Source organism: Marmota monax, unplaced genomic scaffold, assembly GCF_021218885.2.
Source record: "Marmota monax isolate L192 unplaced genomic scaffold, Marmota_monax_Labrador192_F-V1.1 WCK01_AAM20220418_F8-fsc00079, whole genome shotgun sequence".
NCBI classification, from domain to species: domain Eukaryota; kingdom Metazoa; phylum Chordata; class Mammalia; order Rodentia; family Sciuridae; genus Marmota; species Marmota monax.
Genome location: NW_026694099.1, coordinates 3,025,421 through 3,049,061, shown reverse-complemented (window position 1 = coordinate 3,049,061; position 23,641 = coordinate 3,025,421). Strand labels below are relative to the sequence as shown.

At 38.6% G+C, this 23,641-nt stretch overlaps 1 protein-coding gene and 1 pseudogene across 4 annotated transcripts in view; one reads left to right on the top strand and one right to left on the bottom strand.

The window, feature by feature from the left end:
• Positions 1 to 23,641, top strand: part of Stxbp6 (syntaxin binding protein 6) — a 255,776-nt gene that overhangs the window by 38,417 nt on the left and 193,718 nt on the right. The window lies entirely within an intron of this gene.
• On the bottom strand, positions 22,014 to 22,127 carry LOC124107381 (U2 spliceosomal RNA; annotated as a pseudogene).

Sequence of the window (23,641 nt, the reverse complement as noted above, 5' to 3'; positions counted from 1 at the left end):
GATTTAAACTATTATATTAATCCATCACATTTGTTCTTATTAAGTTGTCCCATTTTTGACCAGCAGGAGTCCCTGTGTTGGCTCCTGAATCTTTTTGATATAACCCTGGTAGTCTTGGACAGCTTCACTGCTCTCTGTATGCTAGGCCACATGTTCTCAAAGTGTGATCTGAGAATTCAGGGGTTCCCAACACCTTATCAGGGAGCCTTTAAAGTCAAAACAGTTTTCATGATTCTGAGACATAATTTATCTCTTTTATTCTCATCTTTTTACATGCCTATAGAGGATTTTATCTAGAGGCCACACATTAGTCACTCAAATGTATGCATATGTATTCTTGTGTTTTCTAGAATTTTCTAAGGTACACTCTTTGAATGCTTGGACAATTTCTGAGACTACAGGGGTCTTAGGACCAAAAATCTTGAGAAATGCTGTTGTAGGCTCATCTTTCATGTGTCCTGCCACATATACATAATCATGGCCTTACACATTGGCTCCTTATTTTTTCCAACTCCTTTTTGTGTGTATGAGTGATCTGTTCCAAGTCTCACAGCTAGTAAGTGGCAAAACCAGAATTTGAAGCTAGATGTTTATGCAGTATTTTTTTTCCTCATAAAACAGAATCACTGCTGTCCAAAGTTTATGATTAATTAAGGCGTAGAGGATGTAAACACTGCCCACTATGCCAGACATGAACATTTTAGGGGCCACCAAGTAAAATTAGATGTTCTTTTTCTCAAATGGAATGTCCCTCAAAAAGGGAAGAACAAATATAGAGGCAGAATGAGTGTTTGCTCTAGCTTCATGCTGTGATAAAAACAATACTCTGAATATGTTGTTTTTCTAGTTACAGCAGGGAAATTCAGCATGCAGTAATACCTCATTAGAGTGTTAACTTCTGAAGATTTCAGTCATCCAGAGAAAAGCCTGCTTTGGCTGTGGAATTTGGTAATGACTCATGGATTCTCCACTAATTTTTGAATCCAGGTTCCAATTGATTGCTCAACCATATAGCTTAGAAACACTTTTTTTTTTTTTTTAAATTGTTAGTTGAACAAAATTTTGCAAGAAAATATTCTGCAATTTGATGCAGTTTGAAAAGCTGAATAATTATGCCTTAAACCTTGGACTCTTATTTTTCCATCACTGAATAGTATACAAGTCTCTAAAATATGGAAACTTAAAACTGTTTTTTTTGTAGTCCCTGGGGCCTCAGAGGAATCTTTGTTTTATTCTGTTGGAATGAACTCAGTAACTTGTCATTTTATCACCATTCCCAATAACTGTAGCTTCTCTTGGCTAACATACAACATTAACTCTCATTTCCTAGATACAAGGAAGAGTCTTTCTTATAAGAACAGTAAGTGTCTTCCAGAATAGCTGGCTGTGACTTTCTGAGAGGACAGTCTTATGTAATGACCTTGGGTATTTTTTCAATGTTAAGAAATAACTGACTACACCTGGTAGCCATCTGGAAAAGTGTCACATAGGAAGCTTGGATCAGAGCCCACATTACCTTACCAGTGATTCATAATTAGTTTGTGGTTTAGGTGGGGAGTTAAGCAAGGACCATGGCAAAGATTGCAGAACTTTTAGTGGAATATAGAGTTCTTTGTTGGAAAGATTTTAAATACTAATTGTATTCTTATTTTTATGAATAAATCTACTTTTCACTGGAGCCTCAATTGTTATTTTTTTCTTTCTTTCTTTGTTGCTGTGTTGGGGAATCAAACCCAGGGCCTTGAGCATGCGAGGCAATCACTCTATCACTGAGCTACACACTCAGTCCTATTATTTTTTTACATTAAATGTGAAATAATTGAAATATCTGCTCTAAGCGACCTGTTGTGGTTTAGATGTTTGCACTTGGAATGTCACCTGCCTGGGCTTCTCTAGCAAGTCTTCTCACTAACTTTACTAAAGGTAGTTTTAGAATATGTAAAAGAATATAAAGTGGGAAGGTTGTCTTTTGTAGGGAAGGATTGTGAATTTCCATACCACTATGATCGGTCTTGTCAAAATTTTATTTTGTATTTGTCACTTTGACCAAATTGCAAAAAAAAAAAAAAAAAAAAAAAAAAAGAAAGAAAAGGTTTTCAGCTTTATGTTATACTCAGACCTGACTCCACATGGAAAGCATGTGCTGTGTGACAATGGGAGCCTTGAACTTATAGCCTGGGAATGCCAGGAATTTGGGGCTCTGGTGTCACCCAGAAAAATGGCCCCACCTTTCTGCAGTTTTGTTTCCTGTTTAGAAAGTTCTTTTTCTTAAGGACCTTGATATACTGGGAGGAAAGGTGCTTCTGGTGTGGAGTTTTCCGTGAAGTGCAGTCCTAACTAGAAAGCTGGGCTAAAGGTAGGTAAGTGCTTTTCAAACATATGTTTTGAGTATACATGAAACACTTTCTTAGTTTAGGTCACACATTTGTTTACTGAAGTAGGAAGTAGCCCCAGTCAGTTTGAATTCAGATTTAAAACTCGGGTTTTGCTTACTTTTTATCTTTCTCTTAAAAGCAAAGAATATAAAGGCTTGGCAAGTAGAAATTGGAACTAATTTCGATTGCTTTAATAGGTTTTCTGGAGAAAAAGTTTTATTGACGGGGGAATGAGGGCCAGATTATTTTTGTTCTTGCTATGTGTCTAATTGGAGACAATTTTGGAGTAGTCCAAAAGTCTCTTTTTGAGTGGGAGAATCCATCATAAAATGAGCCATAAATTAACAGCTCTTCGTGACAATGGCCTTGGCTGAGTCTCTATGGTGAGAACTCAGAATTCCAGGAATGTGTCTGGAGGTGGAATCTATTACAGCAGTGATTCCCAAGAGGGAAGGAGGCCATGTCAGAATCTCCAAGTGTGCTTTTGAGGCTCTGAAGACCATTCCCCTTTATCCCAAATCTCAGTGAGCCCTGTTGGCAGCAGTTGTGTTTAGTGTCTTCCAGGTGTTTCAGAGTTAAGGAATATCTGAATAGTGCTCCTGGGGAACCCCGTGGGGAGAGACAGTGGGAATGACAGCTGGTACTTATGGAGCTTCTCAGCGGATGAAAACATCCTAAAATTGACTGTGGCGATGGTTGCCTGTGAACATACTAAAAACCATTAGATTGTATACTGTAAATGGGCAAATTATGTGATACATGAATTATGTCTTAATAAAGCTGGTAAGGATGGGAGAGGAGGGGAGGAGTAGGGAGGATAGGAAGGGCAGCAGAATAGAATAGACAATATGATTAACGTATGTACATTCCATGTATGTATTATAAACAAAATGCATTCTACTGTCATGTATGACTAAAAATAAATAAATAAAAAAAATAAAGCTGGTAGAATAGCACTACTCTGTATAGATGGAGTGCCATTTGTTCCAGAAAAGATGACTAATTGCTCTGAATGATTTTCAGTTCACATGGTGGTTGTAACTGTTGCTGATAATTTGGCAACATGTCCTGTACAAATTTGTGGTATTTGGGGTTGATTCTAAATAAGTTTTTGTATTTTGTGATTTTGTTTGAAGAAGCTATGTGTTAGTGCTTTTAAGTCTACTAACAGCACCAATGGGACGAGAAAACTGTACCTTCTAGAAAGGGGTCGGCAATAAGTTGGAGTGTGATCTTGGAGGGTGGCCAACACTGTGGCCCTTCCATAGTCCTCAGTTCGTTGGATTAGGCCAGATGGATTTTTGTGTTACTAAGGGAGGAAAGCTTTTCATTATATTTGATTATGTTAAATGATACTGTTAACCCCAACATTTTAAGGTTTAGGCTTGGGAAGGAAATGTGTAAAGTTTATTGTATAGTTTTTTGTTTTTTTTAACAATTTGTATTCTTTTTACATCTTTCATTTTGAGAGGCAAGTAAGAAAGTGGGAAACAGTAGAAGGAAGGAACCAGGAGGAAGGAAGAAGGGAGAGGAGAGATAGTGGGGAGTGATATTGGCCAAATTATATTGTCATATTGTGTGCATGTATGGATATATAACAACAAATACCACCATCATGTATAACCATGATTAAGAACATGGGAAAAAAGTTTTAAAAATAAGAACAAAATACTTTTAAGCCTAAGAAAGAAAGAGGGAAAGCAAAGAATCAGGTAATCAGCAAATGAGATTAAGAGATGAAAAGTCCCTAGGAAATGAGATAAGATCTGAAGCTTTATGTTTAAGTCTTAGAACATAAAATATTAAAAGTTATAAGGATTCTCCACTTATCAAACTCTTTTGAAATTTTATTTTTAAAATTTTTGCCTTTACTTCATGTTTTGTAATATACTTTAGAAGTTGTGTAGACTCTTCTAAAGTGAAAGCAAACCAAATCAACTAGAAATGATCTTAGCTATCATCCAGTCTCTTCCTTTAATTTTACTAATAAATCCAGTCACTTGTGAAAAAAGCTAGTCTGGGGACATCTTATTCTGGGCATTCTCTGTGCCTTCTCTGGGTTTAGCACATAATCCACACTGGCAGGCTGGTGGACTGGATCAGGTGTTTTGGGTGGTTAGTACTAACAAATAAAACTTGAAACAACCTTTTGATCAGAGTATAGTTGAAGAAAGTGTTGTTGAAAATTTGAGAAATATGGTGGAAGATGTTAGAGCAATTCTTTCTGGGATTTAAAAACTTAGCCATTCTTTTGTGAATTGCTAGATGCTAATGTTTACTCTTCTAAAGAATACTTCTAAAGTGTAAAATGTTTTGGGTGTATCAAAACTTTTGATGTGTACAATGCCTTTGTGTTACACATTCTCAAGCTGATAGTGTCTTTTCTCATTTCTTTGGGAGTATTATTTAATTACTCTCAGAGAGTCAACAGAAGAGTGAATTAAATAAGGATTATTGTTTCTAAAAAATACTCTTCTCCATATGCCAAAAAACTCAGTAAAACTGGATAGAGCTCCATCAAGCAACAGCTTGTTGAATTAATTATAACATCTTGTGATTCCTTAACGGCCTAAAACCATTTATATTACCAGGTACAAGTCCATGTTTGGAAAGCTGAACTTTGTTTTTCTTCTTTAAATGAATTCTGGCTACTTTCCATGAATTGAGCTGAGTCTGAGGTCTGACATCTTTGTTCATGTGGGGCTCAGGCGGATTTTTCTGAGGTGCAGGAATTTCCCATTCCTGTCTGGCTTCTTACAGAGGGTTCTGGGTGTGGGCTCAGAGTGCCAGGCACCAACCTCTGGAGAGGAGCGGGAGCCAGCTGGGAAGTGAGCCAGTCCTGCACATGTGATTATTATTTGGGGAAAAACTACCCAAAGTATGTCCAAGCTGATATTATAATCATCCTTGGCTTATTTGAGGACCTTGAGATGGCAGGACAATAACTTGGGTTTCTAGAAACCTAGTTTGATGGTACAAAAAGTGACTTTGTCTGCAGATCTCCTTTTGAGGTATTAGAAGAATGTGAATATGCTGGAGCATTGCAGGGATCATTTCTTTGTGACTAAAATCTTCAGAGTTGGGAGGAAAAAAAGTCCACATTTCTTATTTATTTCATCCATTATTTTCAAAAATATTTATTGAGTATTTCTCATGTGCCTGGTACTGTTTTGGGTGCTATAAAACATGGACAGAGTTTTGAGTGGGAGAGAGAGACACACTAAATTAAACGTGTCAGAGGGTGATATGAGCTGTGGGTCAGTGACCATAGGGAATGGAATAGGAATTGCTGAGGAGTGAGGGAACCATATTCGAATCTGGAGTCTTATACTACTCAAGGTGACTGATTGGACTCACAGGCATGAAGCAGCACAGTCCTTTGCATATCATGACTAATTTGCTGTCCCAGTCACCACTACTGTTGTCACAGTTGCAACTGGAAAGCATTTCCTCCACACCAAGTGGTGTACAGAATGAGACATACGGCTACGTGTTTGTCCTCAAGACTGGCGGTCCTCATGTGGACACGTGTGAGGACTTACTAATAATGAATAGACATCACCTGACTATATTCATTCAGCACACCTTTCCTGAATGATGGCAGATACAAGGTGTTGTGGAGGATAGCAAGGTAAATCATATTCATACCTTGCCCGAGGGGCATGTAGTCTAGTGTATTCATCACGTAGATCATTTGCTTGTCTTGATTTGACATTTGAGATAGACTATGAGAGTCCATGACATACGCTGATTTCTCATTTAGCTGGTTTTAAGTCAGGAGCTTGGGGAGGCTGGTGTGGGGCACCTCATCTAGGAGTGCCTTTCACCAGTTGCCTCCCATCCACATTTCAGTGCAGCGTTGTTTCTACCCATATTTAAGATGTAAAATGTCTTCAAAGTAAAATATGCTTTCTTTGTAAAAACCTGCTCTGAGAAGAAAGCAAGCATCTAGTGTTGGTGAGGAAAGAGCTGAGTCTAAGATGTGATGGTTCTTGAGCAGATAGTGGAACCACTGAAGGTTGCAGGGCATCATTTAACACACTGCTGCCTTTATTTCAGGTTCTCCAGCTGGGATCTGAAACCCTCAAGAGTGTTGCACGTCGGTGCATCCTGATGAGGGCTTTAAGGCAGCTGTAGAAGCAGGTGAATTTGTCTCCCTTGCTTGCTTGAAAGAGAGCTTTTTAATGAACTGCTTCCTCCGTCCCTAATTTCAGCTCATTCCTTTTCCTTCAGAGGTAGAACACCAGCCATATTTGTGTGAGGTTCCTTGTTATTTATTATATAGATGGAATCGAAACAGAAGTATGCTTTTTTGTATGTATATTTTTACACACACCAACATACACATATTCTTACACACAGGAACAGGGCAAAGGAAAGCTTGGAAGGGGAAGGAAAAGCCATAAAGTACAGTGGCAAAGGCTGTTGACATCTGACCAGAAAACGTGTTTTCCTCTTCCTGAGCCCCCAGCAAGAATGCACTTGGCCTTCTGTTATGGATGTGGTGTCCCCCAAAAGCTCACCACTGTGAGACAATGGAAGAAAGTTTGGAGGAGGAATGATTGGGCTGTATCCTTAACCTAATCAGTGAGCTAACCATCTGATGGTATTAACTGAGTGGTAATTGGAGGCAGGTGGGGTGTGGCTGGAGGAGTGGCTCATTAGGGGCGTGGCTATGGGTATATATTTTGTATCTGGAGCAGGATTTTCTGATCTTTACGTGAGCTGCTTCCCTGTGCCACGCTCTTCTGCCATGATGTTCACCTTAAGCTTCACCTTAAGCCCCAAGGGAGGGAGATTGCTGTCTGTGGATTGAGACCTCTGAAACTGTGAGCCCCCAAATAAACTTTTCTTCCAAAATTGTTCTAGTCAGATCTTTTAGTCATAGCAGCAAAAAAGCTGACTAAAACACCTCCCTTGCAGCTAGTTGCAGCCACTTAACTGAGTGACATGAGCTGCCAGTGAATGAGCAGTAGATGATGGTAATGGAGACAGAGGAGCCTGTCAGCCCAAATCCCTGGTTCAGTGTGAAAAAGAGGAACAACTCATAATTAGGTCCCTGCCATAGGAGTAGAACACACAGTTCTGAAGTGTTTCTGGATTTCTTTACACAATGACTAGGTTTTCCTAAGGACTTTTGTGACTATGGGTGGTCACTGAGAGGCACCTTCCTCAGGTTAAGTTGATTCCACTAAATGGTGTCCTCAGGGCTGGTGGGTGAGGGTGGTTATGGTGGTGCTAGGCTCTGGCTGTGTGTTTGCCAGCACTCACTATTAGTTGCTTATAAATACCTCTGCTCCTCACTGTACTCCTCCTCTGCCTGCTCTCACCCCTAGGCGGTAGGGAGAATGTAAGGAATGCGAACCTATCCATTTTGTTTTTGCCCCTCTCAATTATTTTAGTGCTTACCTTGTTCTAGATGCTATTGGGGATACCTAGAAATTAGAGAAACATGGTTTCTGCCTGCAAAGAGCTGACAACTGTGGTTGACCAGACCACTGTAAGTGGGCCACTCAGCTGGAGGAAACACATTCAGATTGCTTCAAAAAATTAGTGATTTTTAAATCAAGAGCTGAGAGGCAAATTAGCTTGAGGTGCTGTTTCTCTGCGGTTCCTAATCCAATCATGTTAGCCCCTGAAACTTTTTTTTTTCTTGTGGTCAGCCACAAAGTCCAGTATACAACTCTGTTCAGTATTGCCTTCTCTGCCCATGTTTACAGTTCTCATATGGACCATTTAGCAGGTGTGGCATTGTCCAGAGTTGATTAAGTGCCGTTTTATCCTTTGAATTCCATGGAGCTGGACCCACAGTAAAATGATCTAAGTTGTTACTTTGCTGAGAATTGTGAATGGTGGACAGTGAGATAAGAGAATTAGCATGTGTAGGGTGAGAAAATCCCACTCAACCATGTTTTAATGGTTAATTTCATCAGGTTCGGTGGCTCCTTTCATTTGGCTTGCTCACCAACTCTCGGCTGCTTTCTTCTTCATCCCTTATGAATTTTCTTTTTCAATTTGCTGATACTCCTATTTGTCCTTGTTACTGTTGGCCTGCCTGCCTTCTGAGATGATATGTTGCTTGGAGGTACACACCAGATCTTGGTTATCTTTGTATGCTTTTCCCTAGCCCTTTACTCCAGAGTATAGCAGTGTTTTATATATTATGTATGAGTCAGGAAATGATGAATTAATTGATGACTGAAATTTCTTACAGTGGTAGGACTTCTTGAGCTAGTTCCATTCTTGGTGTTGTTTTTTTCTGTGTTGAACATTACTTCCTGCTGCCATTGTGTGCTGTCAATTCATGTGATGTCTTCTCTTTTACCTTTGTGACACTGACCTGGCCTCATCCAGAATGAGAATTGCCTAGCACAGGGTTATGAAAGGAGAGTGGTGATACGCTAAAGGGTTTTTGTATGAGTGTAGTGGCATGTGTCTTCATCTTGTCCAGCATGTGATACTATGGCTCATATCTGGTGGATGAGACTGATCCACATTCCTGTGTTCTTTTTGGCAAAAGAATCATTTCATATTACATGTGCTATATTGTTCAATCTCATAAAGGAACGACAGATTTATCTTTTTTCTGCTTGGTAGCTAGGTTTGTATCTTAAGTCCTGCTTGACTCACTGAAGGTTCCGGAAAATTCTCTGAAAAGGGATGCATGCACATCCATAATTAGGCTTGTTTTCCTAATAAAATTACATCTGAAATCCTTCCCTTGGGAACTTATTATGTTCCTTCCTAAAAGCACATTTTAATAGTGATAACAGAACAGAATGGTGAAATAACAGGCTTGAAGACACCAAAGGCAAGGAAAGAAAATATTTTACAGAGGAGCTGCCACACTCCTTTGTGAGTAGGGGTTCCTCTGTGCAACAGTGGGGCTGTCACCCACCCCACATGTTCCTTCTTTTTCAGGTTTCACAACTGGTGTTCCCCTCCCCTCCAATTGAGAGCTGACTTTGAAGGAAGCTGGTCAGACCTTTTCTCTGATCTTGTTCTTCTTGCTTCTTTTGTCAGTTTAAGGTTCTTTTGGCAAAAGTCAGTGAAGTGGAAGATCATCTTCACATCTTTGATTCCTTGACCTTCACATGTAAGAATCTGATGGACATTTCAGGGCTGACTTGTTGCTCTGACAAGCTCTGTGAAGACAGGCCAGTTTCTACAGCAGGAGTTAGAATGCCATTAAGAATTTAATAATATGGGATTGCCTGTTGTGAATTAACTTCATTAACAAATGAGCATAAGCATTTCTGCTGGAGATAGGGAGCTTATTGACATCTCTTAAAATAGTCTATGATGATTAATAGTGATGGAGTTAAGTTTTTCCTGCATCTCAGTTCACTGTACTAAATGATATTATAGAAACCAGGCAGTATTGGTGCAGCCTTGTCCACTTTCAGGAAGTTGTTTTAAGAATGTCCTCTTGAAATATGTTGGGTGCTGTCTCTGACACTGATGAGTGGTTTGAATCTACCTTTCATAGTGGCTTCCATGATGTTATTGTAGATGATAACCTGAGAAACTAGCCTAGTGATCACATGTGCCTTTTAGACCAAAGACCTAATAGAGGGTGCATGTTTGAACAGAGAATGTCAACATGTAAGTCCAAATATACTTTCTTGTGGAAAATAATTCTACCCTTTGCCTTGATTATAGTTTTCTTGATTGGAAAAAATGAATTATCACACTAGAGGCCTCATTTACCTTACTTTATATTAACAGATAGATGTCCCACATTCATCAAAAGAATTTTAAGATGGTCCCAAAGGCAAGAAAAACATACAAAATAATAACCAAAACACAGATTCTGTTATGATATAGATGTTGAAATTATCAGACAAGGAATTTCAAAGGACTGTGATATATTAAGGGCTCTACTGGAAAAAGTAGACAGTGTGCAAGTACAGATGGAAAATGTAAGCAGAGAGATTAAAATTTAAACAACCAAAGAAAAATACTAGAAAGCAAAATTGTAGCAGAAATGGAGACAATCTGGCTGTGGGGCTGAACTTTCCAACCCTTCACTCATGCCTTGGTCTTCCAGGGGCCAGCTCCCATCCTGAAGCTATCTAACTCCATCCCAAAGAGTCATCCTAGTAGCATAAACTTAAGTGAGGCTGTGGCAGTTCATGGTCTGTGATATCACCACTAGGAAGAATGTGAAGGCAGAGGCTCTTTTTCTGTCTTGTCACAACTACTACTTGAATATCCATCTCTGCTTCTGCATTTGATGACTAGATCCATCTCAAGAAGGACTTACTGAATGATTAGTTAATATACTAGGTAATTCACCCCCGGTACATTAGATTAAAAAGATTCACACTTACAGTGTGTGTGTGTGTGTGTGTGTGTGTGTATACACACACATTTTTTTAACAGTAGAATGCATTTTGACATATTGTAAACAAATGGAGCACAACTTCTCATTCCTGACTGTACACTGTGCAGAGTCACTCCAGTAGTGTAATCATACATGTATATAGGGTAATAATGTCTGCCTCTGTCCTTCCCATCCCACAGTTCCACCCCTCCCCTCATTCCCCTCTACACAAACCAAAGTTCCTTCTTTCTGCCCTCCCCTCTACTTCCCACCACTCCACTATGGATCAGCATCCATTTATCAGAGAAAACATTTGGCTTTTGGGTTTTTGGAATTGGCTTATTTCACTTAGCATGATATTCTCTAGTTCCTTCCATATATATATATATATATATATATATATATATATATATATATATATACACATATATGTATGTATTACTCAAAGAAGAATGAAATTATGGCATTTGTGGTATATATATATCACATTTTCTTTATCCATTCATCTGTTGAAGGACATCTAGGTTGGTTCCATAGTTTAGCTATTATGAATTGAACTTCTGTAAACATTGATGTGGCTGCATTATTGTAGTATGCTGATTTTAAATTCTCTGGGTATAAACCGAGGTGTGGGATAGCTGGGTCAAATGGTGGTTCCATTCCAAGTTTGCTGAGGAATCTCCATACTACTTTCCAGAGTGGTTGCACCAATTTGCAGTGCCACCAGCAATGTATGAATGTACCTTTCCCCCCACATCCTTGCCAACATTAATTATTGCCATACAAATTAGGGAGTATATTAATTGCAAAAATAATCAGCCTGTCTCAAATAATAAAGGTGTGTATGTTCATTAATATAAGAGCAAGGAGCAAATGCAACCAAGATTGAAACTTTTTATGTTTTCTCCTTTTGTCAGTTATGTTTTTTTTTTTGTTTGTTTGTTTGTTTTTTTTGATTGTTTTTTCAAGTTGGGGAAGTAGCCAAATAATTGAGTTTTTTATCTCTTTTATTACTAGTGCATAATAACTATACATAATAATGGGATTCATTATGCCATATTTGTATATGCATTGATTAAATATAATTTGATCAATCTCATCCCTCAGAATGGGAAGGTACTAGAATTTTCTCTCTTAAATATAGGAGGGAGAATATTGGTATTCTTAAAGACCATTTGTAATATATTATATGATATTAACCCCAAATGATTTTCTATTCAACAACAACAACAAAGTAACTCTTCCAGGTCAGGGCCTAGGTCTTAGCAATATTTATATCTTTGGTATTTGCCAAGCCTGTAGTAGATTGGGGATACAAATACACATAAATTCGGATTGATTTATACAAATATGTGAGAATTAACAGATGAACTAAAGTTGCTGAGCTTTGATTATTTTTCAGTCTTCAACAAAAGTTCACAGCCTCTGTTTGAAGTAGTAGTCATTCTCTAGTAATATATAACTTGGTTGAAAAAAAAATTTTTTTTCCTTAAACAATCTGGAACTGAAATTTGTACAGCAATCAGGGAGCTTTCTTTTTATTCCTATTTATGTGATCTTCAACCACTAAACAAAAATACATCCATTTCACTTTTCATCTCCAGCTCATGCATAAGAAGATACTAGTAGGAAAAAGACATTACTGGAAACGAATTTAGTTTTTGCTTAAAAGAACCCCCTCTTTACTTCCTGGACAACAATATACAAAGCTAATCAGTTTCTTATAAATCAAGATATGGCAATTTGGTACCATGCCATTTTAGCAAAGTCTGTAACTGGTAATATTCAGCATTAAAGTGGAAAAGGGAGATCTAGAGGCATAAGGGGCAAAAGGTTAATTAAAATTTGTACAATATTTTGGAAACAGTGGCCGTAACTATCAACATTTTAAATATCTATCAATTTCTACATAAATATTTGTACAAATATAGAATGGATGTCAGTTGTATTTTTGTCATTGGAAAAGTAGAAAAAGTGTGAATATCTATTAGTGGGAAAGTGGGAAGATAAAATAACATTTGTATAAAGAAGTAATATATTACATTTTAAAAAACTGCTTAGGTTCTCTCCCCATGCTCAGACATTGTATATTTGTTTTTCAGTGATAAAAGTATGTGTGGGACTTCATAGTATCCCACTGAAAATAATTATTTGTGTGTGTGTGTATGTGTGTGTGTGAATTTTTATTCATAGAAGTCTAGAAGATTGTGCAGTGTGCTGCTGAAAGTATGTATGAAGGCTAATTTACAGTAGCCTTTTATTTTCTTCTCTGCATTTTTGTAAAGCTTTTGTAATCAAAATAATTATAAAAATGTAGAAACATGGCATTTCTTCCTAGGAGTGGGGTATTATGGATTGGGGATACAAATACACATAATAATAGAACTTGATACTTATCACAAGGAGTTTATGGTCTAGTTAGTGGATATAAGAAAACAAATACATACAGTAAAATTTTGTGGTTACTCTGATAGAATTCAGTAGTATTAGGTGTTCGTTTAAACACAGAGATTATAAATTGGTTTGAAAGAGAAGAAGAAAGCAGTCATAGAAGGAATTTGAACTGAATCTTGGCAGATGTGATATTTGATAGATAAACAGATAACAGAGGGATCACGAGAGTCAAGGCATGGACGAGGGTGTTCAGTTTGAGTCTAGGAAGTATGGGAAGGCTGGCCTGGCTGTTGTGCATGAGCACTGGGACCTGTGAGTGTCATGGGGGAGGTGGGAGGACCAAGCACACAGAGAAGGGTGGCCTATGAATAGGAAAAGTGCTCCAGAGGTTGGACTGCTAGGAGGCCTCCTGTGCTTTTATGTTTCCCTTTCCTTCTTTAGAAATAGAAGCTTTTAATCAAAAGAATTAAACCTAGCATGGGGAACAAACAGAGCAGATGGAATGGAACTGTTGTACTTGAGCTCTTCCAGATGACAGGTGGGAGGGGATGGTGAGACAGTCCCCTCCCTGCGGCTTTGTGGGTGCACTAGTAGAAAACCCTGGCCTGGTAGAACAGGAGAGTCCTTTCAGGCCCGGAGATTCTATGCTGTGCTACTGAGCTGTTTTGATGACCATACTTCCTTCACGTTTAGATTTGTCCCATTTTGCCCTTTTATTCCCTTCCTAGGGTTCCGCTGCACCTCCCTTCAGTGTTATTTCTCATTATACCAGAAGTGGTCCTGTACTTTATACATGTCTTTTTGACAGTTTTATTCTTTCATATGTCATTTCTTATTAATTTTCCCACATTAATCTGTGTGAACAGACTAGCCTTTTTAGGATAGAATAGGAAATTGTAATAGGTAACACATTGAGAGCCCACCTGGTTACCATTCTAAACATTTATATAAATCATCACATGCCACCCTCATGACAGTTGCATGAGATAGTGTTATCATCATTATTACTTTATAGATGAGGAAACTGAGGCAGGCACCACAGGCAGATGCTGTGATTGAACTCCAAGATTAACAATTATCAGAACAGTGATTCAAACATAGGCCAGCCAGCTCTAGAGAGGTGCCACTCAACTGCAGCCTGACCTTTTTGACTTTGACTCTCAGTTGTCGCTTTTTCACTCTTCAGTTCTCAGTTTTTTTTTTTAAATTTTTTATTGTTGATTGTTCAAAACATTACATAGTTCTTGATATATCATATTTCACACTTTGACTCAAGTGGGTTATGAACTCCCATTTTTACCCCGTGTACAGATTGCAGAATCACATCAGTTACACATCCATTGATTTACATATTGCCATACTAGTGTCTGTTGTATTCTGCTGCCTTTCCTATCCTCTACTATCCCCCCTCCCCTCCCCTCCCCTCCCCTCTTCTCTCTCTACCCCCTCTACTGTAATTCATTTCTCCCTCTTGTATTTTTTTCCCTTTCCCCTCACTTCCTCTTGTATGTAATTTTGTATAACCCTGAGGGTCTCCTTCCATTTCCATGCAATTTCCCTTCTCTCTCCCTTTCCCTCCCACCTATCATCCCTGTTTAATATTATCTTCTTCTCATGCTCTTCGTCCCTATTCTGTTCTTAGTTACTCTCCTTATATCAAAGAAGACATTTGGCATTTGTTTTTTAGGGATTGGCTAGCTTCACTTAGCATAATCTGCTCTAATGCCATCCATTTCCCTGCAAATTCTATGATTTTGTCATTTTTTAATGCAGAGTAATACTCCATTGTGTATAAATGCCACATTTTTTTTATCCATTCGTCTATTGAAGGGCATCTGGGTTGGTTCCACAGTCTTGCTATTGTGAATTGTGCTGCTATGAACATCGATGTAGCAGTGTCCCTGTAGCATGCTCTTTTTAGGTCTTTAGGGCATAGACCGAGAAGGGGAATAGCTGGGTCAAATAGTGGTTCCATTCCCAGCTTTCCAAGAAATCTCCATACTGCTTTCCAAATTGGCTGCACCAATTTGCAGTCCCACCAGCAATGTACAAGTGTACCCTTTTCCCCACATCCTCGCCAGCACTTGTTGTTGTTTGACTTCATAATGGCTGCCAATCTTACTGGAGTGAGATGGTATCTTAGGGTGGTTTTGATTTGCATTTCTCTGACTGCTAGAGATGGTGAGCATTTTTTCATGTACTTGTTGATTGATTGTATGTCCTCCTCTGAGAAGTGTCTGTTCAGGTCCTTGGCCCATTTGTTGATTGGGTTATTTGTTATCTTATTGTCTAATTTTTGGAGTTCTTTGTATACTCTGGATATTAGGGCTCTATCTGAAGTGTGAGGAGTAAAGATTTGTTCCCAGGATGTAGGCTCCCTATTTACCTCTCTTATTGTTTCTTTTGCTGAGAAAAACTTTTTAGTTTGAGTAAGTCCCATTTGTTGATTCTAGTTATTAACTTTTGTGCTATGGGTGTCCTATTGAGGAATTTGGAGCCCAACCCCACAGTATGTAGATTGTAGCCAACTTTTTCTTCTATCAGACGCTGTGTCTCTGATTTGATATCAAGCTCCTTGATCCATTTTGATTAACTTTTGTGCATGGCGAGAGAAAGGGATTCAGTTTCATTTTGTTGCATATGGATTTCCAGTTTTCCCAGCACCATTTGTTGATGATGCTATCCTTCCTCCATTGCATGCTTTTAGCCCCTTTATCAAATATAAGATAGTTGTAGTTTTGTGGATTGGTTTCTGTGTCCTCTATTCTGTACCATTGGTCCACCCGCCTGTTTTGGTACCAGTACCATGCTGTTTTGTTACTATTGCTCTGTAGTATAGTTTGAAGTCTGGTATCGCTATACCGCCTGATTCACACTTCCTGCTTAGCATTGTTTTTGCTATTCTGGGTATTTTATTTTTCCATATGATTTTCATGATTGCTTTCTCTATTTCTACAAGAAATGCCGTTGGGATTTTGATTGGCATTGCATTAAACCTATAGAGAACTTTTGGTAATATCGCCATTTTGATGATGATAGTTCTGCCTATCCATGAACAGGGTATATTTTTCCATCTTCTAAGATCTTCTTCTATTTCTCTCTTTAGGGTTCTGTAGTTTTCATTGTATAAGTCTTTCACCTCTTTTGTTAGGTTGATTCCCAAGTATTTTATTTTTTTTGAGGATATTGTGAATGGAGTGGTTGTCCTCATTTCCATTTCAGAGGATTTGTCGCTTTTATACAGGAATGCCTTTGATTTATGCGTGTTGATTTTATATCTCTAAGGTAAGTTTTAAGAAATAAAATTTATGTAAGTTTGTTACTTTTGCCCTCAAAATTAAACTACAGAAAAACTTAGCTATTTCTTTTATTATTTCAACTATTTGAAGTAAGGGGAAGAATATATAGTAATTCTCTAAATAAAGATCAATAGAAAGCTTTTAACCTCATCGAAGAACTTTTCTCTCCATTTATTGAGTTGAAAATAATGTTCAGATTTATAACATACTGGTTTAAAACAGTTTTTAATCTCTAGTGTGTAAAGTTCAGGAAAGGAAAATAAAAAAGTTTACTGGGATCTCAGTACACATTTTACTTTTAGAATAGAAGTTGGAATCAGACCAGTTCTCTAAAAAGAAAAGTATGGACTTACAAACATCCAAGGGAGTTCAGTTACTATACTTGCAAGGTAGTTTATGTGGTTGGTCAGTTAATAATTCCTAAAGAGACAAGTTTCCCCCCCACCTCATTTTCTAAGAGCTACTTTATCATTGAGATACTTCAAAAGGAAATGAAATCTTTAACCTATTTTAAAGAAATGGATAGAAACCGAAGATAATGTCATTTTCTTAAAAATTTCCATAGTGCTAGAGATTGGGTCGAGTAACCAACTGTAAAAGCCTATTTCTTTAGAAAGTATTTCCAAATGTCCATTGTAGGTATTAATCTATACTTACCCATTTGTGGATTTCTGCATTCACCCCCCCACCCCAAATTCATATGCTGCAGTTGGAAACTAATTGGAAACCAATCATTATTGTGATGGTCTTAAGTGCTGAGGCCTTTGGGAGGCAGTTAGTACCCTTATAAAAGATGCCCCAAAGACCTGCTCTGTTCCTTCCGCTATGTAAGAACATACCCAGAAGTTGCCACCTTTGAATGAGGGAATCAGCACACACCAGACATGGGATATGCTGGTGCCTTGGTCTTGTACTTCCTAGTGAGAAATAATTTTATGATTTTTATAAGCCACCCATTCCATGGCATCTTATTGTAGGAGCCCAAATAGACTAAGACATCTGCCTTCAAGAGTGCATGGTTTCATGGGGAGAATACAGAGTAAGTACACAGAGTTAACAGGAAATGTCATTACTGCAATAATGGATCTGCACGTAGATCTGGAAAGACTTCTTGGAGAAAGTGCTAGCTAAGGTAAGTAGAGCCATTGAGGTGATTACAGACTTCTAGAAAAATCAAAGGAGATGCCATGTGGGAAATGTATTGTAGGAAGGCAAGAAAGGGTCATTACTGTTAAAAGTCAAAGGTTAAAAAATCAACCCCAGAATCCCATTTTTAAAGATTATTTCCTGGAAACCATTCCTGGTACCAAGTGCTACATTAGCAAGGCTCTAGTTAGAAAATAGATGCAAAGTTAGTATTTTAGATAGAGGTGATTTAATATAGGGAATTGGGATAATTCACCAATGAAAGAATAACTTCAGGAAGTAGCTACCATCCCTGGGGTTGGGGGACACAGAGTTGGGACTACCTCAGGGCTGATATGCTGACTTCTAAGAAGGCGCTTGGATCTCTGAAGATGGATTGCCTTCTGGCCAGTACTCAGACCATCCAGGGAGGGGCTGTGGCTGGTATCTTGAATGCTAAATGCATTGGGATCTGGAGCTGTTCCTTTCTGTAGAGGCTGAAAGGAACTGGAAAACGGGAAGAAAATTTATTCTTTCCACTCTTGCCTTCCAGTTTCCTGCCAGTGGCTCCCACTGACAGAGTCTAATAGGAATCCAGTTGCAAGAGAGTCTGGGAAATGTGGTTTGCAGACTCTAGATCCAGCATTACAGAGAATAAAAAGTGGAGGGGTTGGGCTGAGACACGGATGGTAAATGATTTACTCCATACATTTTAGAAAGTGACTCCAGCTCTATACTGTGTGGACTAGGTTAGAGGAAAGGTCAAGTAGGTATACTGGTCAATAAGTTCAGAGGATGTTGGAAGAAATCTAAGCAAGAAATGATATGGAGAAATTACAAGAGAAGTGAGTAGATGTTGAGAGATTTAGAAAATAGAGTTAAACAGAATTTGGTAGTTGGGAACTGCAAGAATAAAGGAGAGAAAGGAATTAAGGGGGACATTTTCATTTCTGACTAAGGTAGATAAGGTGTTGTTTATTCAGATAGGAACACAGGACTAGAAACTGTTCAGGGGAAGATGATTTATTCAGTTTTGAACTTGCAGAGTCAATGTACCTATGGTTTATCTAGGTAGAAATTCATTGTGGATACATGGGCAGAATATGCAGTTGTGTATATTCAGCCTTATAGGTGGTACTTGAAGTCTTAGAAATAAATAAGGTCACCAAGAGTAACTCTTATGAGAACAAAGAGAACATAAGACAGAACATGGAAGAATAACATTTTTAGGAAAAGGACACAAAGTATGGAGAAAATTTGCGAAGGAGACTGAAAGAGTGGTCTGAGAGGTTGGGCAAAGACCCAAGTGTATGGTGTCTTGGAAGCCAAGAAAGAACGTTAGGAGGCATGACTCACAGATGCTCTGAGGCTGACTGTTCCATGTTGTTTGTGGTTCTGTCAGACTCATTAGTGTGCCTATTTTTTCACTGTTGCTTATGAGTGATTTTCCTTTGCTTTTATATTAAATTAATCAATGGGCAGTGCACTCAAGCTTGTAGGTCAGTCACTTGTTTTTTATAAATAAAGTTTTATTAGAACACAGTTGTGTCCATTTTTATGTTGTCTGTCACTGCTTTCCAACTGCAGCAGTAGAGTCAGGTGTTTACGCCAGAAACCAAATGATCTGCAAGGTTTAAAATATCTATGATGTGGCCCTGTGTGTTCCCTCACCCAGGATTATGGTTTTGTATTAGTGTTTTGTGTAAGCTGGTAAGGTTGTGACTTTGACTTTTTTCTTATTCTTTCGTTCCTTATTTTTAAAAATTTTGTTCAACATTTCTAGTGGAGATATGGGGTGTAGACTGTACCTTCCTAGGCTTGGTCATGGTCTTGCATTTGGGCAGAGGCAACAGAGCTAAGGGAAAGAGAAGCTAGTGAATGGTCACAGCAGCCATTTCTCAGGACTGTGTGGCTATGTAGTAAGGACAAATCCCAGGGCCAGGAAGGTGGCATAAGACAGGGAGGATGGATACGTGGGTTTAGGGTGTGCTTTTCCAGCTCTTATATGCCAGGTACGTTGCTACCTGCTGGGATTTCTTCAGTAGCTCAGAATCTAGTTGGAAACGAAAAACCTTAAGCAGAAAGTTTCATGTCCTGCAACTTGCTTGGCACTGGGTTAGAGCTACGAGCATGTGGTACAGGAGAGTGGCATCTAGCCTAGCCTGGGGAGGAGTGGGAGAGTGAGGGGAGGGCCACCAGGGGACCCAGGTCCAGAAGGTGTGAGGTGAAGTGGGGCATCTGCAGCTCTGTAATCAGATGTCCTGGTGAAAAGTAGAGCCCTTGAGGTTGTGCAGCCATGGATAAAAAGAGCAATTCTGAAAGATTTCTCTGTCACTGAAGTTTATTTTCCAGGCATTCTTTCTCTCCTTCCTTCCATCATTCTGTCCTCCCCCACTCCCCGCCATATATAAAGTGTGTTTTGAGTTTGTGGGAATCATAACCCTGAATTGGTTGATTTTCCCCTTATGTAAAGTACAAAAGTCATCTTGCATTAATATGTCTTTTGACTGGATTTATTTTGCCTTTGGGGATGATAAAAGCTCAGTGAGCTGAGCATCCATCATCGACTCATCGGCAGTGAAAGTTCTCTGTGTATTTACAACTCTGAGATGGCTGTCATTTTACTGTCCACACCCCTTAATCATAACAAACTATACCTTCGCATCACTCTCTGTCCTCCCAGTGGCCTGTGGGAGCTGATCTTAGCAGCTTTTAGGCCTCTTCTTTACGAATAAAGACAATGAGACTTATAATACAGATTTGAATTTCTTTTTGTTGACATTTATGGTTTTTGTTAGGTTTTGTTGGGTTCTGTCTTTACCTTGCAAGTAACAGCAGTTCATTCCAATTGCTTTGGGAAAAAGGGAGTTTTTCATAAGTTTGCATGTGAACTGCAAGTGCCAGGAAGTTTTGTGTGCTTTCCTTTCTTCTTTCTGCTTTCCTCTTTTGTTTCTCTCCCCTCTATCTCCTTCTCTCCATATCTGTATCACCCTTTTTGCAGTCTACAGATCAGCTTTCTCTGTAGTTTTGCTTGTGTGTGATCAGTCTTCTCAGCGCCTCTGCATCATACATAGCTCACCTTAAAGCTTCAGCTTCCTCTGCGTATTGGGTATTAATGCTATTTTTTATAGTCTATCTTTAGAATCTGATTGGCCCAGTTTCTCTTTCCAGGTGTGGCCATATTGTAGCTGGTTGAGTCTTCATGGATTAGGAGCCCTCACCTGTTCCATCCACCTGTACAGGGAGGCATATCCATTTGGCTCTGAAAACCAGGAAGTTGGGAAACTTCCCTTAGAAGCACAAAGTGAGAAGCACAGCAGCCCTGAGAGTGACTCTTCTCTGCCTAGTCCATAACTTAGTTTCTATACACAGTTCCAAAGATCCCCTTTTCTAATATAATCTAATCCTCATAGGCAACATCACACATTGACTTACTCTTTCCCCAGAAGAAAGCATCTGAAAGTCATAGTTAGCTGTTACATTAAGAAGCAGCCACTCAGAAAGCATCATCTCAGGCTGAATCCAGTTTTCAGTGATATTTGTTACAACTCTAGGTCTCTCATGATCTGGTCTAGCCATTCTGCAATCTGAGGACTAAATACTAACCACTGTACATGCCCAGGTATGCTGGTAATGGTGAAGACTCTCTTAATGCTCATTTAACAAAGTGGAGAAGAAATCTCCACCTCTAGCTGTGAAAGGACCATCATACATTAGTCACTAGCTCAGCTTATGCTCTGCCTAGAAGAATAGAGCCCACATCTAGTGATGAGCAGCCACCTTGCTGGCATACTGGGAACAAATGCTTGGAAATGGCAAGTTGTATTTTGAGAAGCCTAGCTCTTAGGCCCTTGGCTTGTTGCCTTGTCTTTTCTCCCATGAAATGAGTTCCCTGATCTGTAAATGGCTACTTTAGAATTATTATCTCTAGATTGTTGATTGGACTGGATCCTTGAAAATACCATGGAATCTTTTCTTTTTTTTTTTTTTTTTTTTTTTTTTTTTTTTTGTGAATATTTGATTTTTTTTTTTTTTTTTTTTTTTTTTTAATTTTTTATTGTGGGTTGTTCAAAACATTACAAATTTCTTGACATATCATATTCCACACTTTGATTCTAGTGGGTTATGAACTCCCACCTTCACCCCATACACAGATTGCAGATTCACATCAGTTACACCTCCATTGATTTACAAATTGCCATACTAGTGTCTGTTGTGCTCCGCTGCCTTTCCCATCATCCACCCTCCCCCCTCCCCACCTCTCCCCTCCCCTCCCCTCCTCTCTCTCTACCCCCTCCACTGTATAACCCTGAGGGTCTCCTTCCATTACCGTGCAATTTACCTTCTCTCTCCCTTTCCCTCCCACCTCTCATCCCTGTTAAATGTTAATCTTCTTCTCCTGTTCTTCGTCCCTACTCTGTTCTTAGTTACTTTCCTTATATCAAAGAAGACATTTGGCATTTGTTTTTTAGGGATTGGCTAGCTTCACTTAGCATAATCTGCTCTAATGCCATCCATTATATTGTCCTCGGATAGAGAACGTATCAGATATTAAACTGATAAGAACAGATACTACACTTGATCTTAGCCAAAAGGCCGAGAAGCGATAACATGGAATCTTTTCTTCCTGTCCCTTTTTCTTCTTTGTGCCTTTCCTAAAATCCAGTTTAGAGGGTTTTTTTTTTTTTTTTTTTTTTTTTTTTTTTTTTAATGAGCTCTTCAGTGGTTAACAACATGGCATAGAGTAATAGAGTAGAAAGATCAGCAGTTGTGTCTCAAATCACTTCTTTGGAATTTTTCCCTTCAATTCCTGTTAAGAAATTAGAGCATCCTAATTTTGTAATAGATAGAGTAGGTATCTATGAGACTTGGATTCTGTAATCAAGGTTGTTTATTTCTGAGCATTCTTTCTTGGCTAATTTCCATGTGATTTCTAAGTTAATTGCATAGAGAAAAAATGAAAAATTTAGCACTGTATTGACATGACTTTTGCATTTGCATTTAATCATTTGCTTTCTTTATCTCATGAAGTACAGTGAGCTGCTTTTATATTTACATACCATTGAGAAGTATATGATAAATGAGGGGTAGAACTGCAATAGTGGAAATTAGAATAGTCATTTCGTAAATAAATACTCATCAAGGAACACTGCAGCCAAGAAGCTCCCAAGTCATCAGCCAGTACTAACTTCAAACTAATTAAGGCATTGGTACTTTAAAAAAAAAAGGTATGCTACTTATCTGTCTTAATTTGTTTTAGTTTATTTATCTTAATCTGGCTAATGAAAGTTCCTGATTTGTTACCCTGTACCATTTCTTTTTAGGTCTTCCCACTCTGACTAGGTTGAATTAGGCCTACCTTATGAGAAACTGTTCCATGAACTGTCCCATTGATATGCTTACCCAGAATCATAGGGGAATTTCTGTGGTGCAGAAAGACATACAGAATTATCAGAGCAGGTATGTAATAATGTGTAGTATAAGGTGCTTTGTATAGGGAGTAAAGTGTATTGTGCAGTTTATTGCTCTGAAGTCATTTTTAAAAAAAATTATTAGAGCTTTATAGTTATTTATAGTAGCTGGGATTCAACCTGACAAATTCATACATGCAAGGAAGCCAGTTTCAGTTCATGATACTACTCCCTTTTCCTTCTCTCTTGTCTCTCCTGTCCTCCCTTCCTCTTCCATTCTCCTTCCTCTACTCTACTGGACTTCCTTTTACTTGTCTGTTAATTTATATTTAATTGGTTCTTTATATTTTTCTATCCTTCCCTTCCCCTTTCCTTTATTTTACAATAGCTTCCATATATGAGAGAGAATATTTGACCTTTGAGTTTCTGAGTATCACAGTTTCTTAATCCATTCATCTATTGACTGGCATCTGGTTTGATTCTGTAATTTAGCTATTGTGAATTGTGCTGCTATAAACGTTGATTGTGGCTGCATTGCTGTAGTATGCTGCTTTTAGATATTTTGAGAAAATAACAAGGAGTGACACTTGCTGGGTCATATGATGGTTCCATCCCTAGTTTTTTGAGGAATCTCCATACTGTTTCCCAGAGTGTTTATACTAGTCTGCAGCCCCACCAACAGTGTACAGGTGTACCTTTCCCCCACAACCT